General features: G+C 35.2%; 1 long non-coding RNA gene across 1 annotated transcript in view; it reads right to left on the bottom strand.

Moving 5' to 3' along the window:
• The window catches only part of Gm39803, a 45,866-nt gene extending 30,676 nt beyond the window's left edge, over window positions 1–15,190 (bottom strand). Inside the window, exon 1 of the long non-coding RNA XR_866178.1 lies at window positions 15,157–15,190. This is a non-coding gene — a long non-coding RNA (predicted gene, 39803). The remainder of the gene's footprint in view (window positions 1–15,156) is intronic.
• Between the last annotated feature and the right edge of the window lie 2,272 nt (window positions 15,191–17,462).

Raw genomic sequence — 17,462 nt, 5'->3', positions numbered from 1 at the left:
CACTTTCTTAGGTTTATCTCCTTTGTACTTCTCAGGCTCTGACACAAACCCTGGGAGTGATATTAAAACTGTGTCTCTCCTACACTAGATTCTACCATCATCTTTGTATACTGTATGCATTGAAGCCCATCAACCTAAACTTCTATCATACCACTAACCTTCCCTACAATTGGCCCCAAGACAGAGCGAGCAAAATTTAGTTTCATTCATTTGCCCTCTTATAAATATATTTCTCTAACACCATCATTTCTATGGACTTCATCAAAATAATAATTTTTATATCTTTAATTTCACAATTGATTTGATAAGCAAAATTAATGAGTCAAATTAATAACTTTCTCTCCTCCCTTTCAAGAGCCTTCCCTCTCTTCTCTGCATGATTTAGACGACGGATTGTTGGAACAAGGCAGCACTCTTTTCTTCCTCTCTGCACCTCTAACTTTTTCCATGCCTTAGAAAATGATGATAGGAGGCAGTCCTGGGCATAGGGAGAATGAGCAGGTCCATGGCACAGAAGATAACTGCTGTTGTGTACTGTTCTCATGTGGAATTTATCTCCATTAATCCTTTTGATTTGGCTGCTTTCCTATGTTAGTTTCTGCTTCTCTGGGATTTCATTGTTGACAGTTCCACTCTGTGTTGCCTTAGCATGAAGATTAAATTTATCTTCCAAGAACTATACATTTCTTAGTCAACTTCTTTTGGGAGTTTCAGTGAACCTTAGTCATTGTTCATTGTCAGGCTCTAAAATGGAACCAAGCCTGCTTCCTTGTAATTAGGGCTTGTAGACTTAAATATGTTCATACATCTTTCTCTAATATTTTAATTAAGAGGTTAATAAAGCCTTATTACTTTGATTGTGGGACTAAAAGTTTAATGTACCACAGACTGGTCAGTTAGAGTAGCAGTTTCTCACCACCGTTTTGAAACTATGACTTGAAGATCAAAGGGTTAGCACATGAATTTTGTTGTAAACATCTCTTCTTGGCTTACAAATAATGGTAGTCTTTTGTGCTTTAATATAGATATCAAAATCTCTATCATATTGAATTAGAGCCTGCTTTAATCTCATGCAGCTCTCAATTATATCTTTGAAAAAACTCATCTCCAAATATAATTTTAATCATGAAGAATTGAGAATTAAAAATTTAACATATTAAGCTGTCATTGTGGTGAGGCTTTATGGGCAACTGTCGGCCTAACCATGAATGGACTAGGACAATAGTCATGTTACCATGGAAAAGGGAAAGTCCTGAAGACCTTAACTCCTACACAAAGAATCATAGGCCACTAAGGAAAGTTGAGATCCAGAGAATTACTCTACCCCAGGGAAGACCACAGCATTGGTTATCCAACATCAGCCTTATAAAACTACCTACTGGTAACAGTATACAGACTCAGTAATCTCTACTTATCTATTTGGAAATATGTGTGTGTGTGTAACTACATTTAATGAAGAAAGAGACTGTGAAAAAGATCTTGAAAAAGATCAAGAAGAGATATATGAGAGAGAATAGAGGAAGGGGGAAGGGAAGTAGAATATTGTAATTATAGTATAAAAACTAAAAAAAATAACTAAAAATAAAATAATATGGTAAAAATGATGATCATATGATTTTGCAAATCAGGCTTTTTCAGACAATTGATATCAAACCCCTCTTCTGCTTGTCTTCAAGGCTGACTATGGATAGAAACATAGATACAGCATATAGATTTTATGTTAAGCTATTGAAATTACTGTACAAATAAGGACTCTGGAAACTACAAACACAGAGAGCTACATATTAAGTTTCCTTAGTCGTCTTTTGTAGTATCTCCTATTAAGCTTATGGGAAATGGGAGATATTCCACAGCACTACAACCACTTTGTCCAATGAAATTTTCTTTTTTAACTCACTTTTGCAAATGCCATCCTTTACACACACATGATGTGACTATTCAAACAGAAATTTGAAGAATTTTGAATACTTCCATTAAGTGATTTAATATAGGAGCTGGAGAGATGGCTCCCCTGTAAAGAGCACTGACTGCTATTCCAGTTGTCCTGAGCTCAAATCCCAGCAACCACATGGTGGCTCACTACCATCTGTAATGAGATCTGACACCCTCTTCTGGTGTGAAAACAGCTACAGTGTATTTACATATAATAAATAATTATATCTTTTAAAAAGTGATTTAATATGATGAAATTATTTTACCAATTATTTTGCCATCAGATGTTTACAGACTTAGCTATCTTGAGAAGAAAAAATAGTTTATTGAGCAAAAATTTTCGAGTTTCAAGGTATTTAAGGAGTGTCTCACTAATCATCCAAATTGTCCTCAGTTTTCAATTTATTAAAATAGAGTGAGAAAGGGTGAGCCATGTGCTATATTTGCAGAGACCACACATGCCTCAGCTGCCCTTTCCCATGGTTGAGTCTTAGTACTAACCATTAGCGTTCTGATTGTCTAAACCATCATTAAAATGTCAGGGTTTAAAGATTTCCTTGTTACTCATATAAAAAATAGAAAGTAAAATAAATCCATTAAGATGATTCTATATTACTGCTTTACATCTTCTCTACCAGTGAGATTAAGAGCACAGGCTTGAGTGTCACACAAACACACACACACACACACACACACACACACACACACACACACACACATACACACACAAATAACATGCATAAAACATAAAAAAGGGGGTGGGATCTATGAGATATCAAGACTTGTCGAAGTCAAAAGTTCCCATGAAGTAGAAATTGATAATTATATCAGTAATATTTTAGAAGAATCTCTGTGTACTATTTAAAAACACTATTAAAGAGAAAGATTAATTAGTTTGAATATAAGACAAAATAATTTTTTGAAGGTATAAATAGATTTCCATTGTACTTACTTCTATTCTGAGTAGATCAGTACATTGGCTTACTTGTATTATACTTTATTACCTCATGGGAATTAGTATTTCTGATATCCTACATATGAACTGTGACATGTGTGAATGCTTAAACTCTGGACATAGTTAGTTAGGAGCTGAGAAAAGAGCAGCCTATTAGATGCTCAAAGTCAACCATTGGACTGAGCACGGGGTCCCAATTGAAGGAGTAGGAGAAAGGACTGAAGGAGCTGAAGGGGTTGCAACCCTATAGGAAGAACCACAATATCAATTGACCAGACCCATGAGAGATCCCAGGGACTAAGCCACCAACCAAGAAGTACATGTGGCTTCAGCTGTATATGTAGCAGAGGATGGTCTTGTCAGACATCAATGGAAGGAGAGGTCCTTCATCCTAGGAAGGATTGATAGATGCCCCAGTGTGAGAAATCAAGGGTGGAGAGGCAGGAGTGGGTGGGTGGGTGGAGCAACACTCATAGAATCAGGGACCAGATGGGATAGTGATTTCTGTGAGGGGAGGAACCAGGAAAGGGGATAATATCTGAAACGTAAATAAAGAAAATATCATCTATCTATCTATCTATCTATCTATCTATCTATCTATCTATCTAGATGAAAAGAGCAGCATATAAAGCTCTTGTTATGAAACGTGAGAACATAAGTTGCATCATCTAGCATCTATGTAAAACCTGGGCATGTTGACATATTTGAGTTAGATTCCAGTAATGAGGAGGACATTGGATTGCTAGAGCCTGGTTGTCCAGCAGTATGAAATCAGTTTTTATTTACAGAAATTTACTAAAGTCCTTTACTCTCTTTCTTTCTCTTATCCTGTGCTCCTGTACACTACTTTCTAAAGCTTTAATTTAGCTCAAACACTAAATCAATGCCTATTAAATATGACTTATGTAAATTTACTTATTCTTTTGATCCATCTCATAAACTTTAAATGTCACTTCTATTCTTTTTTCCTTATATTATACACTTTTCTGGTTTAATTTATATGTGTGTGTATATAGGTATGTGTGTGTGTGTGTGTGTGTGTGTGTGTGTGTGTGTGTGTGTGTGTAGGTATCCATGTGTACATTTCTAAGTAGAATCTGTGTCGTCTGCATAATGTTATTTGTATATATGCATTCATGGCAGACAATTTGGTACTGGCTAACTCACTGTCATGCTTTTCCCTTGAGAAGACTCTATCTCCCACTTCCAGCATTTCTTACTTGCCTTTACTCCTCTGTGTAGGACTTTTTCCATCCATACTAGCATGTCTATTGATGTCAGCCTTGTTAGGCTCAAGTTTAGGGGTCATTTTGATGAGATTTTATGGCTATAGTTTCAGGTACTACTAGGAGACAATTACATTGAGTTCACCTCATAATCTAACTGTTAAAAATACTTTCTGCCCACTCTTCCTCAGTGTTTCCTGAGCCTTACACATGCGGTGTTTGTATATGCACTCATTGGGACTGGGTTCCAACCCTATGCATTTTGGTCATGTCTACTCATATTCTGATATATCTGATATGCTATGAGTCAGTAGTTGTATATCAAATGTTGTGTTGGAGTAAACACAGAGGTGATCTTAGTAGAAACTAAAGAGAAGGAAGAAACGATACACGTTTTATTCACAGGGAAAATACAGGCATTACTTTGCATCTATTCTTAGAAATCATAGGCAGAACTTTACTAAGGTCCTGGAACAATATTAAATTTATGAAATAATACTTTAAAACTGTTTTATAATAGGGCTTTAGTTATTTCATTTCTAAGTGTAGGGAATGAAACACTACATCCCTGTGAATTTATCCAGCCTATTGCTAGAAACATTTTATAGTCAACAGAAGTCATTCGTTTTCTTCCAACCACCAATGAATCTGGGAGGTTAACTTCTTCCATGTCTAATGCCTAAGAAGAGCTCTTGAAAAGTTTTTCTAAGATAAATGCAGTGTTTATTGAAGTTCAAAGATGTGCATTTCAGAGAGCCATTTTCCTCTTATCACTTTCAATGAAATAAGAAATATGACTAAGAGTTAATGTAGGTGGACAAGTATCAGAGATTTTTATGATAAACCTAATGTACACATTTTTCCAGTGCTGGAGAGTGGATTTGTAAGTCTATTTAATACCTTTGTAGTGAGCAGTAAATGTGTAAAATTATAGAGTGTTATATTCTTTTTCAACAAGCAAGGACGGTAGATTCTATTGTAAATTAGCACATCCAAATAAGGGAAAGGGACCATTGTATAAAATTATCTGTAGAAGTTGGAATCAGTGAGATATTGGATTAGTAGATAAATATTCATGTTCCCAACCCTGATGACATAAATTTGATTTCTTATGGTAGAAGGAGCCAAGGCATTCAAGTCATCTACTGATTTCTTTTTACAACTCTTGACTCATTTGTGCCATCACACACACACACACACACACACACACACACACACACACAAACACACACATCCCAAACAAATAAAAATGATTAAATCTAAAAATTCATTTGTAGACTAGTATGGTTACATATACAAAGCAGAGTAGGCCAGTTTTTAAATGCTGATGTACAAACCAAAGTCAAAAGAACAGATAACAATAAAACTGTTCATAAGTTTCAACTCACTGGTCTTGGCTATAAAACAAACTCAATTTGCTTGCAAATGAATAAAGAGTGGGGTAATGAATTGATATTGTCTGATTTTAGAACCAAACATTCCAGTACGACTCCCCACAGAGCATTGTATATGAGCCTCAAAGGTCCAAGCAGCTAATCAGACCGACTACAGAAAAGAAAGCAACATAGTTATGACAACAGAGAATGGTTTGGGTAGAGAACACACAAGGCAAATAACTTAGACACTGTGGAAAGTGAACTCCCTTTCTGCTATTGGAAATGGTCTTTGCTGTATAAGTTGTCAATGGTGAAAGTGAACATTGCAATTCTCAGCAGTGCTTTGCTGGTGGGCTGGGTGAAGGTACAGCAGATTGAGAATCAATAATCTCACTAGTTCAAGAGAAAAACCTTCCTTTATTTTATCTCTACCCTCTCAGCTGTTATCCTTGAGTTGAACCTCTATTGATTTGAATTATTACAGCTCTCCTTTCCCTTGTGGATGTTATTAGATGATGCTTCACTAGTGATTGTAGTTGCTATGAAAATTCTCAAATCTGTGTTCTCAATTAAAGCCCTCAGTTGGCTGCTTATATCCAATTAGAGATGCCACATGTCTTAAGTCAAAGTTTCATATACACTTTGACACCTGGACCTTGAAGACACTGTCATTGTGCCTCTTTATGTGCCTTTATGAGCTAGTATTTCCTCATTTCATGTCTCTATCACTTCTCAAAACAGAAACTCGGGACAGGCTATACTTCACTTCCTTGTCCTTCATTGTTTTATCTTTCTTAGGGTTATTTTTCACTTGGGGTTATTTCTGTACATTTAACCTGTGTTATGGAGAGTAAGATTAGCTGAATGTATGTTGACATCATTCCTCCCAGCTATTTTCTAGATAGTTCAGGGCAGATGGCAGTCTCCCACTAGCAAAGCCTACAGATTTTAGGCTTCTTTTCTAATATTTCCTCTAAATACCCTCTCATTTCTTCATTTGAATTCACAACTTATTTTAATAACTTTATTTAATCTGTCCTCATTTATGGTGACCTAAACAGTCTTGAAAAAGTATTTCAGGGTGAGAAATATTGAAGCCATTTAGATTAAAATGGCTGATAGATTTAGCACAGTAATGGAGTGCTTTCCTAACATGTGAAAGGTACTGAGTTTAACACCTAGCATTTTCAAATGATAAGAATAAATTAAATAGATAAGCACAGCTGTATACCTATGACAAGTGAATAATCTCTGTGAGACACCATTGCTTATTATCTCTCTTCTGTTCCTTCTCACAACTTGCAACCATCTGCAAACCCACAAGCCTAGTCTGAAACTTATGAAACATGAAGCCTCATGATTTGCCATTTTTCAGTAAGTCTTTTCTTGGTATGGCAACATACACACTAGATTTATATCTGTGACCTCAGAACCTTCTTTGTTCAAGAGCCACTTAGACTGGTGACACACTGTCTTCATCTCTCATCATTCCCTCCACTTACTATCATCTCTCTACAAAAACAAAAAAACAAAAACAAAAACAAACAAACAAACAAACAAACAAACAAAACCTTGGTAAAGAAGCCAAAAACGATAGGTCGACCTCAAGACTCCTGGTTTTGGGACCATTTGTGCCTGATCCAGTTAAACAGCTCATTGCTCATTTGTCAGTTTTATGTGACCTAGCACAGATTAATCACTCAATCTATATTCATTCAATCTAAGGGAGGCCAGTTTAAAACATCAAACATACAATCAAAGAAAGGAGTCCAGATCCTCAGGTAAAATTAGAAAACCAGAAATAACATTAATGACCAAGACAGCAAGTCCCACCAAAATAACTAGTCCTATTCTAATGAGAATTTCCTAAATGAACCCCAGAACATAAAGTTTTAAAGGATATAAGCTTTATCCAAACATTCAAGGAACTCACATAAGATATGAAAGAATAGCTCTTTGAATTTCAAGAGTTTCTAAGTTATTTCCAATAAAATACAAGGCAGAGATGAATGAAGTAGCAAAAGTAATTCAGTATTTGAAACCTGGGTTCAGTAAAGTGATAGAAATATTGAAGAAAACTCTAGCTAATATGAAGATGGAATTTAAAAACTCAACATGCTGATTAGAATCCCCAAGGGAAAATCTTATAAGTATAATGAGTCAAGCAGATGATATAATATCAGGACTTGAAAATAAAGCACATAATCCAGACAAAATTATAAAAAATATGAATAGGTTTTTAAAATAAATAAATGGACCATGCAGGAAATGTGGAACACCATCAAAAGACAAAATCTTTATGTTAGAGGTATAGATAAGAGAGAAAAATCCAGGGCCAATGTCATAGAACAGATCTTTAACAAGATCACAGAAGAAAATTTCCATAAATAAGAAAAGCTATACTTAATCATATATAAGAAGTAAACAGAAACTCAATCAGACAAGACCTAAAAAGAATGCCCCATGGCATATCATAATTGAAACACTATGTATTCATAAAAAAGAAAAATGTTTACTAAAGTTTACAAGACAAAACCACAAGTTACATAGAGAGGAAAATTTATGCAAATTACACTTTACTAGTGGAAACTAAAAAAGGCAGACGAGTCTGGAACAGTGCACTCCAAGTTCTGAAAAACTATGAGAGTCAATCTCAACTATGGTACACAGCAAAGCTATCTGCTATAATTGGATGAGAACAGAACGTTTTTCTTGATATAAATAATCTCCAAAAATCCATGTGCAATAAATAAAAAAATAGAATACTAGAAGGAAAACATTAAGCAAAGAAATAAGCACAGCCAAGGGACTTTAGAAAGAACAACAAATATAAAATTTAATGAAATGAAAGCACAAGTAAGAACAAGTATAATAGCACAGAATAACTGTAATCTCCAAACAGCTTTCTATACATATTTTACGATAATATAATAACTCTATAATATATAACTCTAATATTAATGGCCTTAATTTTCCAAAAACTTGCATACAATAGTTGAATGGATCAAGAAGCGAAAACAATAAAATAAAACACAACAAAAAAGGCTATTCCAACTAAAGGAGATTGGGAAGCAGGCTACTGGCTAGGCATTGTTATCAAGTATTTGTCTATATATATTTCAAACTGAAATTAAGCATAAAAGAAAAAAATCAGTTTTAAACAAGGGTTGAAATAATCAATAAAATATAATACTGAACTTATGTGTATCAAACTGTGGTGCAACCAATTTTATAATTCCAAACTTATGGGAACAAGGCATGTATTAATGCAAACCAAACAATAATATGTGATTCCAATACCCCACTTTCTTCAATAGATAGATCTTCAGGGGTGAAAAATCAGAATTTACAACATCACACATCAAGTGGACCTAATAGATTTCTACATATTATCCCCCCCAACACTAAAGAAATATGCATTCTATTTAGCAGCACATGGAATCTTTTTGATAAGAGAACAAATGCTGGGTCAGAAAATAAACCTCAGCAAATACAGGAAAGAGAAATAATCCAACTCATTCTATGAAGCCAGAATTACTTTAATACCAAAATCAAGATAAGACACAGCAGCAACAAAAACAAATCTAAAGATTAATGTCTCTGATTAATATAATTGCAAAGCTCCTCAGTAAAATACAAGAAAAATGAATACATACATATATTAAGAAGTTCATGGACCTTGATCAAGTTGACTTTATCCCAGAAATGCAGGGTTGGTTTTACACACAGGTCAGTAAATATAATAAATTACATAACTGAACTTAAAGAAAAAAATCACATGATCTAAATAGATATAGAATATGATTTCATGATAATACCCTAGAAAAAGTAGGACTGGAGAAAAAAATCTCTCAATATAATGAATAATAAAAGCTATGTATAATAATTGCAGAATTCAAATGAATAATATCTTGAAGAAATCCCATTAACAGGAAGGAGATAAGACTCCACACTATCCCTATTCTTGTTCAATGTAGTGGTGAAAGAACTAGGTAAAGCTGTAAGGCAAGAAAAGTCAGAGTAATAGTGAAAGATATGTAAATATCTATATTTGAAGTTGATAAAATATTATATATAAGGGATACCAAAAATTCTACCAGAAAACTTCTAAAAATGAATCAATAATTTCGGCAAATTTACTGAATACAAAATCAATTTATAAAAATCAAAAGTCTTTCTATACACCAATAGCTAACATATTCTGAATGACATTAATGACACACTCCCATTAAAAGTATCGTGAAGGACAATGAAATATCCTGGAATTAACCAAACCAAGGAGATGAAAGATGTTTACAATGAAACTTAAAATTTCTCAACAAACAGACTAAGAAAGACCTTAGAAAATGAAAAAAAAATCCTGTGTACATGGAACAATTTTATAAAATAGTATTGCAAAAATGACCACCCAACCAAAATAATTTACAATTTCAATGCAATCCTATCAAAATATAGAAAACCTTCCTCACAAAAATGGAAAAAGTCATTATATTCATACAAACTACAGAAGACTCTCTATAGCCAAATGAGTTCCGAACAAAATAATACTGAAACGCAGAGAGAACAATTAAAACAGAAGACTAAAACATGATTACTAGTTAGTACAGTCAGCTAATATATGATAAAGAGGCTTGAAAACATATAGAACCATCAAGAAATTATTTTGGAAAAAACTAGATGTCCACATGCAGAAGAATAAAATTAGACTATGTAATTAGACTAGTGAAAAATGGTCTCCATAAAATTATCTCCAAGTGGATGAAAAAGACTGCGGTGTTTTGGGTTGTTTTGTTTTGTTTTGTTTTTTCTTTTCTTTCTTTCTTTCTTTTTTTTTTTTTTTTTTTTTTTTTTTTTTTTTTTTTTTTGTAGATTAGAATGGTGCCCATTTGAACTTCCCAAGACTTTCCTGGAGAAGTACAACAACTCCTATGATGTCCTTTTGGAGCTTAAGGCAGCATTGCAGACTGTTGACTTCAGTGATCTTAAGATAGTCAACAACTCATATTGCCACACTCCTGTTAAAGTCAAATCTCTGTGAATATTTAACATAGAAACATGATTTCCTTGAAAACTTACTAAAGTAGTTTTCTATATTAGGTTATTAGCAAGACTAAAAAATGAACATTTTAATTGTGCTAGCTTTGAAAACCACCATGTCTATGATCACAGGCATAATTTGCTAAAATGTTGTTTTTTGGGGTCTCATACTCCTTGATATTTAAAATTCCTACAATGTTTTAAAACGTATTTTATTTATATGCATACACTGTAGCTGTCTTCAGACACACCAGAAGTGAGCATCAGATCACATTACAGATGGTTGTGTTTGCTGGGAATTGAACTCAGGACCTCTAGAAGAGCAGCCAGTGCTCTTAACCACTGAGACATCTTGCCAGCCCAATTCCTACCACGTTAATATTTAAGCAATTTGTTATGTTATTTGAAATCTTAGAACATTCTTCACATTATTTAATACTTTATTATATATCGAAGTGGAAATTTCTGCTTTCTTTGGAGACTCACTTGTGTCATGTGATCTTTTTTCTGGAGACTCTTATTAGAGGATGTTTCTGGCAAAGCAGACAGGTACAAGGAGGTTTTGTTGAGAACAGATATGTGGTGTTTTTCTGGAAGCAGCACGGGAAACAGGTATGTGATATTTGCTAGAACAGATACTTTAGAAAATACATTGTGTTTGGGAAGTGTATAAATATGACCGAACAATCAGGGGATGACTGTTTATGGTATTGGTTTACATTGCCACTCTTTGCTGGTCTTCATTGGACTTTGGTGACTCTGGTCTCCACTGACAAATGTGGTATTAATTCACCTTGGCTTTTTGTTGTCATGACTCTGTAGAGAGAAATGCACCAAAGAACTTCTGGTGGTATTCCAGTGGCTTCCTGCCCCTTCTGAGGATTTGGGTCATTGGAAGAGCCTTGCAATTTTTTTTCTGGCTCAAACTGGAATTGCTGATTCAGAAAAGGTGTTCATGAGTGGTTGAGCTACTTGTCGATTCATGTGAGCTGAAGAGCTGATATCCTCACAACACAGACTTTATTAGCCCCAAAGAATTATTTCTGAACAGGTTCAGATCCTCTTTTGCCCTAGTAACCTTTCTTTCCACTACCTCTTGTGGGTGGTGGGCTAGAAGGGAGGTTAAAACATTTAAGTGAGCTTATTAAAGTAGGTTTTGAAAAATATGTCTACTATATATAAACATATGACATATGCTGTAAGGAACTACATGATCTTATGCTGTTTGCTACTTATCTTCCTTTCTATGCTGGAGATGTGGAGATGGCTCCATTGATGAAGTACCTGCTGCACAAACATGAAGACCTAAGTTTGGATTCAGAGAACTCACGTAAAATCTGGCTGCAGTACAAATTATTACCAAAGTGTAGAAAGCAGAGACAATAGGAAATGGAGGTTTCACTTTTAAGCCAAACTAGCTAAAGAGCAATGCCCAGCTTCAGAGAACACTCAAACAACACAGTAGAGGGCATTTGAAGAAGATAAAAATATAAACTTCTGGCCTCCATAAGTTCATGCACACACATGAGCATACACTGCACACATATACACACATGCACATAAATATATATAAAATATTTTCTCACATGCAGAAAGAAGACTTCCATCTCCTAATTGGACTTTGAATGGTGTTATAATTAACATATCAAAAGTTCCAGTCTTGAGTATTAGCATATGGATATTATAAAAACCTCAATACTTACTGAAAATGTCTGTAACAAAATTCTTATTTACATTGTGGCTAAAAGTAAGAAGAGACTCTGTCTTCCCATGCTCTACTCTAATATTTTATAGTCATTACTATATGATTTATTGAACAGGCAGTGGAAGAAAAGTGGCAGAAATGGATCATTCAATCATTCCTGTCACTGACACTGAGTGAATTTCGCTCTGAGACACCACGGAGGTTGAAAGCAAATACAACCACCTGCCAAAAGGCAAACCAACAAACTGTCCGTGACCACCTTTTAATGACTTATATATGATTTTTCTTCTTTAGTATCTTACATCCCTCCTCCAAATGCAGATGTTCCCTTGACCTTAGATGAATGTGATTTAGGCAAAACACCAATAAGTATTGTAGATGGTAATAATTGAAGAAACATACATTGTCAGATAAGGAAAGTTTGATTATTACATCTAATGGTTTGTGAAATTTATTATGTATGTAGCTGTTTTTATTTTCTATTCTTTTAATATTGAAATTAAAATTTTGTATATATTATATTCTGGCTACAGTTTTACTTCTCCCAACTCTTGTGAGATCCTCCCTACCTTCCTTACCATACAAATCCAACTATTCTAATATTTAAACCTAAAACTATATTTTAGTGAGTTTTGTAACAGGTATCCCATAAGGTATTTTAGAGAGTTTTGTAACAGGTATCCCATAAGGAAGCGGCATGTGCATTTGATATGGATGTAATTATTATATTCATACTTTCAGATGTTATAAAAGTTGTTTGTACTGTACGCTAATTTTTGGAATTATTTATCTACAATGTATATTTTGAAACTGTTAAATCATCTGCAATCTGTTTCATGTCATGATCTTTAATTATACTATTTATTATAAAACATATTTATCTAGCACAGACATATTAAAGAGCTTTGATTATGGTAAGAAAGTAAGTAATTTGGGAGAATATAAAGATTTATACTCATTTATGTCAATTTTTTTCTTCAGACAGAAAACATTGAATATCTCCAGTTTCTTTGGAAACAGGATATTTCTTTTGTCAGTTCTAAGATTTTCAGAGGCATCCATAAGATATGCCCAGGGAAAAACTAAATCATTCCCTAACTGTCGCCTTTACTTTAGTCTCCACAATAGCTGCACTCCTAAAGATTGAAATATACAATAAGAATTGGTAGCATTTTACCTTCATAACCTTAAGTCATTCACTCAAACTGTCCTGGAAAACAATTTCCTGTTTCTGACCTTCTGTTTGTTCTTCTGAGATCCAGTGCATGAAGCATGTTACACAACATTAAGGTGATCTGCTTTCTGAATATGTAATCCAGGGTGCCAAGACAGAAAGAGGCAAAATATCACTTTCCTTCCAAAAGACAGCCTAAGGAGGAAACAGACCTGTCTCTACTCACAACAAAACATCATGAGCACTATATGGTATTTACTTCTTCAACATAAGCCAACTATTTTTCTAACATGTGATTTCAAATTAAAACTTAATCGATATGGCAAACTTATTTTCCCTTCTTAAATGTGGGGAAATATATTTTGTGATTCTGTGATGTTACCACCAACTTGGGCAGAAATACAGGCTCAGGAGGTTTTCCTGTTGAGTATTTATTCATTTAATTATTTATCATTTGTTTATATACACATGTGTTTTTAGTTTAAATAAAATGATGCTACTCTTCCCACTCCTGTTCCATTTTCCAGCCCCTCCAATATCTACTCAACCCTTATATTGATAACCTCTCTTTTCTTTGATTATTTTTGTTTATGTACCTATGGAAAAATAATATGCATACATGTATGAATATACACAAATATATAAGTAAAATTTATTACATTTATTTTTGTTGGAGCTGTGTATAAGATTTCAGGACTGACCACACTGGATTAGACAACCAATAAGGGGACTCATTTCTGGGAAAGTCTAATTCTCATTCTTGCAGCAGTCATTAATTTCCCGTAGTTCTTTGTGCAGGGATGGAATCCTAGAAAATTTCCCTCCCCTCCATGGTAAAATGTCTGTTATCAACTCTAGTTAGCAGCTTGAGCCTGGGAGAGTGAAGCCTAAAAAATACAGCTGATTTAAGTCTCATGTAATAGCCAACTTTATTCAAAGAATCAAACAATTTATATTCAGAGGCTCAAGCAAGGTCAAATTAACAAAGGTCACATGAGTTTAGACTGTACATAGTCATAATGACAGCCAGTGCTAGGAAACTGTCTCAGAATAATAATAGTGGATGATGCTTAATATGAGGTAAACCCCATTATATTCGTTACACCTTTAAAAGGCATGGAAGCAGATTCTATGAACAACTCAATTCACGGAGGAAGAAAGGTTGCAAGATATCTTAGTTATGGTTTTACTGCTATGAACAGACACCATGACCAAGGCAACTTTTATGAGGACAACATTTAATTGAAGCTGGCTTACATGTTCAAAGGATCAGTCCATTATCATCAAGGTGAGATCATGGCAGCATCCAGGCAGGCATGATGTATGAGGAACTGAGAGTTCTACATCTTCATGTGAAGGTCATTGGGAAAAGACTGATTTCTATGAGGCTAGGATAAGGGTCTGAAAGCCCACAACCACAGTGACTCACCTACTCCAACAAGGCCACAGCTCATCAAAGTGCCACTCTTTGGGCCAAGCATATTTCAAACCATCACATGAGATTTTCATCTTGTTTTCTAGAGTTCTCTCACAAGATCTCAGCATGCTCCTTACACAGCTTAATTTTTGGACCGTGCGCTGACAAATATCCACTCATAGGAACATTGTTCCAGTCTTGTTTATGCAGTGATTTTTGGGAGAGACAGTTATATAGAACATTTCCTGGTATTCTGTCTTTTTACCATTTTTTTTGGCCTTCATGCTGCAATGTTCCCTGAGAGATAACTACTAGAAATATGATGTATATATACCTACTGGGGCTGTGCTCCCAGGATCCATTGCTCTCATTGTGTACAATCTGTTATGTTTCCATGGTAATCTCCACTTGTTATAAGGAAAAGCTTCTTTGATGAGGGCTGGGAGATACACATACCTCTGGGCATAAGGGTAAGATTTAGAACATACTAAGGAATGATTCTGGCCTAGCAAAGTGGTTATATAGTCTCTTCTAATGTGATGAACTTTGAACTCCAAGAAGATGACTAGGTTTTCAGTACCAGGCATGACTTCCCTCTTGTTGAGTTAGCTTTACATTCAAGGTGAGTGCCACTTATTTTGCCTATACATGTTTATCCTCAAGTTGGTTTTTATTATTTTTCTAGAAGTGACAGTTGGGTAGGACTGTTAAGTTACTTTCCACCCATCATAACTTGCATAATATTTTCTAGTACCAGAGAAAAAGCTAGACCATGTGAAGGAAGCTTTCTTGTTTGTTAATTTTGATTTTCAGGCTCTCCTTTGTTGTTATTTTTTATTATTATTATTTGCTTTTGTGAGACAGAGAAGCATAGAACCTGACATTGGTAGGTAGATACATAAGTAAGTATATCAGAAGATCACTACCAGAATTTTGAGCCAAATTTGAACTAAGCATGATTTTTATTGGGTCCACTCTAAAACTGGCTTGCATTTGTTTAAAGAGAGCATCCTTGAGTCCATTTCTTGGGCTGCCTTTTAAGGAGTAAAATCATGAGCAGTTGTAAAGCAGGTTTGTAGAAGAGAGACAATGATGCAATAAAAAAGTATAGAAAAATCTCCAAGAACATCATGTCATTGCTATGTGATTGAAAAAGCCTCACAGGGTCAGAAAGCCTCAAAACCCAGTTAAAGTCATGGGTTCAAAGTATGTTATATGAAAAAAAATTAAACACATTTAATTTTTAAAAGAAAGATTTATTTGTTTCATTTATTCGAGTACACTGTAGCTGTCTTCAGACACATCAGACGAGGGCATCGGATCCCATCACAGATGGTTGTGAGCCATCATGTGGTTGCTGGGAATTAAACTCAGGACCTCTGGAAGAGCAGTGCTCTCAACCACTGAGCCATCTCTCCAATCCTAAGTTTAATTTTTTATTAGATATTTTCTTCATTTACATTTCAAATGCTATCCCAAAAATCCCCTATACCCTCTCCCTGCCCTGCTCCCCAACCCACCCACTCCTGGTTCCTGGCCCTGACATTCCCCTGTACTGGGCATATAATCTTTGCAAGACCAAGGGCCTCTCATCCCATTGATGGCCAACTAGGCCATCCTATGTTACATATGCAACTAGAGATACAAGCTCTGGGGGGTACTGGTTAATTCACATTGTTGTTCCTCCTATAGGGTTGCAAACCCCTTCAGCTCCTTGGGTACCTTCCCTAGCTCCTTCATTGGGGGCCCTGTGTTCCATCCAAAAGATGACTGTGAACATCCACTTCTGTATTTGCCAGGCACTGGCATAGCCTCACAAGAGATAGCTATATCAGGGCCCTGTCAGCAAAATCTTGCTGGCATATGCAATAGTGTCTGGGTTTCTTGGTTCTTTATGGGATGGATCTCCAGGTGGGGCAGTCTCTGGATGGTCCTTCCTTCTGTCTCAGCTCCATATCTTGTCTCTGTAACTCCTTCCATGGGTATTTTACAATTTGAAAAACACATGAAACTCAAGAAGGAAGACCAACGTGCATATACTTTGTTCCTTCTTAGAATGGGGTATATTTAATTTTTTAAAAGAGGCTTTCAGGTCAGAGCAATATGGGATCACCTGAGTTTTGTGTCTTTCTGTTGTTTGTTTTTGTTTTTCTGTTTGTGTTTGCATTTGTTTTTGTTTTTCAAAAGAATGTTACTCTGTGTAGCTTTGACTGTCCCTGAACTCACTATATAGACCAGGCTGGCGTGGAACTCAAAGATTTGCCTGCCTCAGGGTGCACCAACAACACCTGGTGAGTATTGTGTCTTTAGTATGTGGTATCTGTTGAGTATTTATTTTTGTGGTACACTGGGAGGTACAGTCAGTTAGTGTTGCATAGTATTTTTGGCTTTGAGATTAATGCCAGTGAGAATGGAATAATCATAAGTGCATAAGCACCTGAAACACGGAATTATTACAGATAAATACAATTTAGTATTAATGGGATTAACGTGTATTGACAGGCAAAGAACTTCTTCTCTGGGTTCTCTCAGGGAAGTTAGAGAATACAGCTGGCAATACAAAATGAACTGTGCAGTTATAAGGTGGTTTCAGGGGGGAGAAAAAAACCCACTTGCTTTTTATTCTTTCAAAAGGCAAGC

Source organism: Mus musculus, chromosome 2 (assembly GCF_000001635.26).
Source record: "Mus musculus strain C57BL/6J chromosome 2, GRCm38.p6 C57BL/6J".
Taxonomy (NCBI): Eukaryota; Metazoa; Chordata; class Mammalia; order Rodentia; family Muridae; genus Mus; species Mus musculus.
The sequence above is the reverse complement of the archived record's forward strand: the minus strand, read 5'-3'. Positions and strand labels throughout refer to the sequence as shown.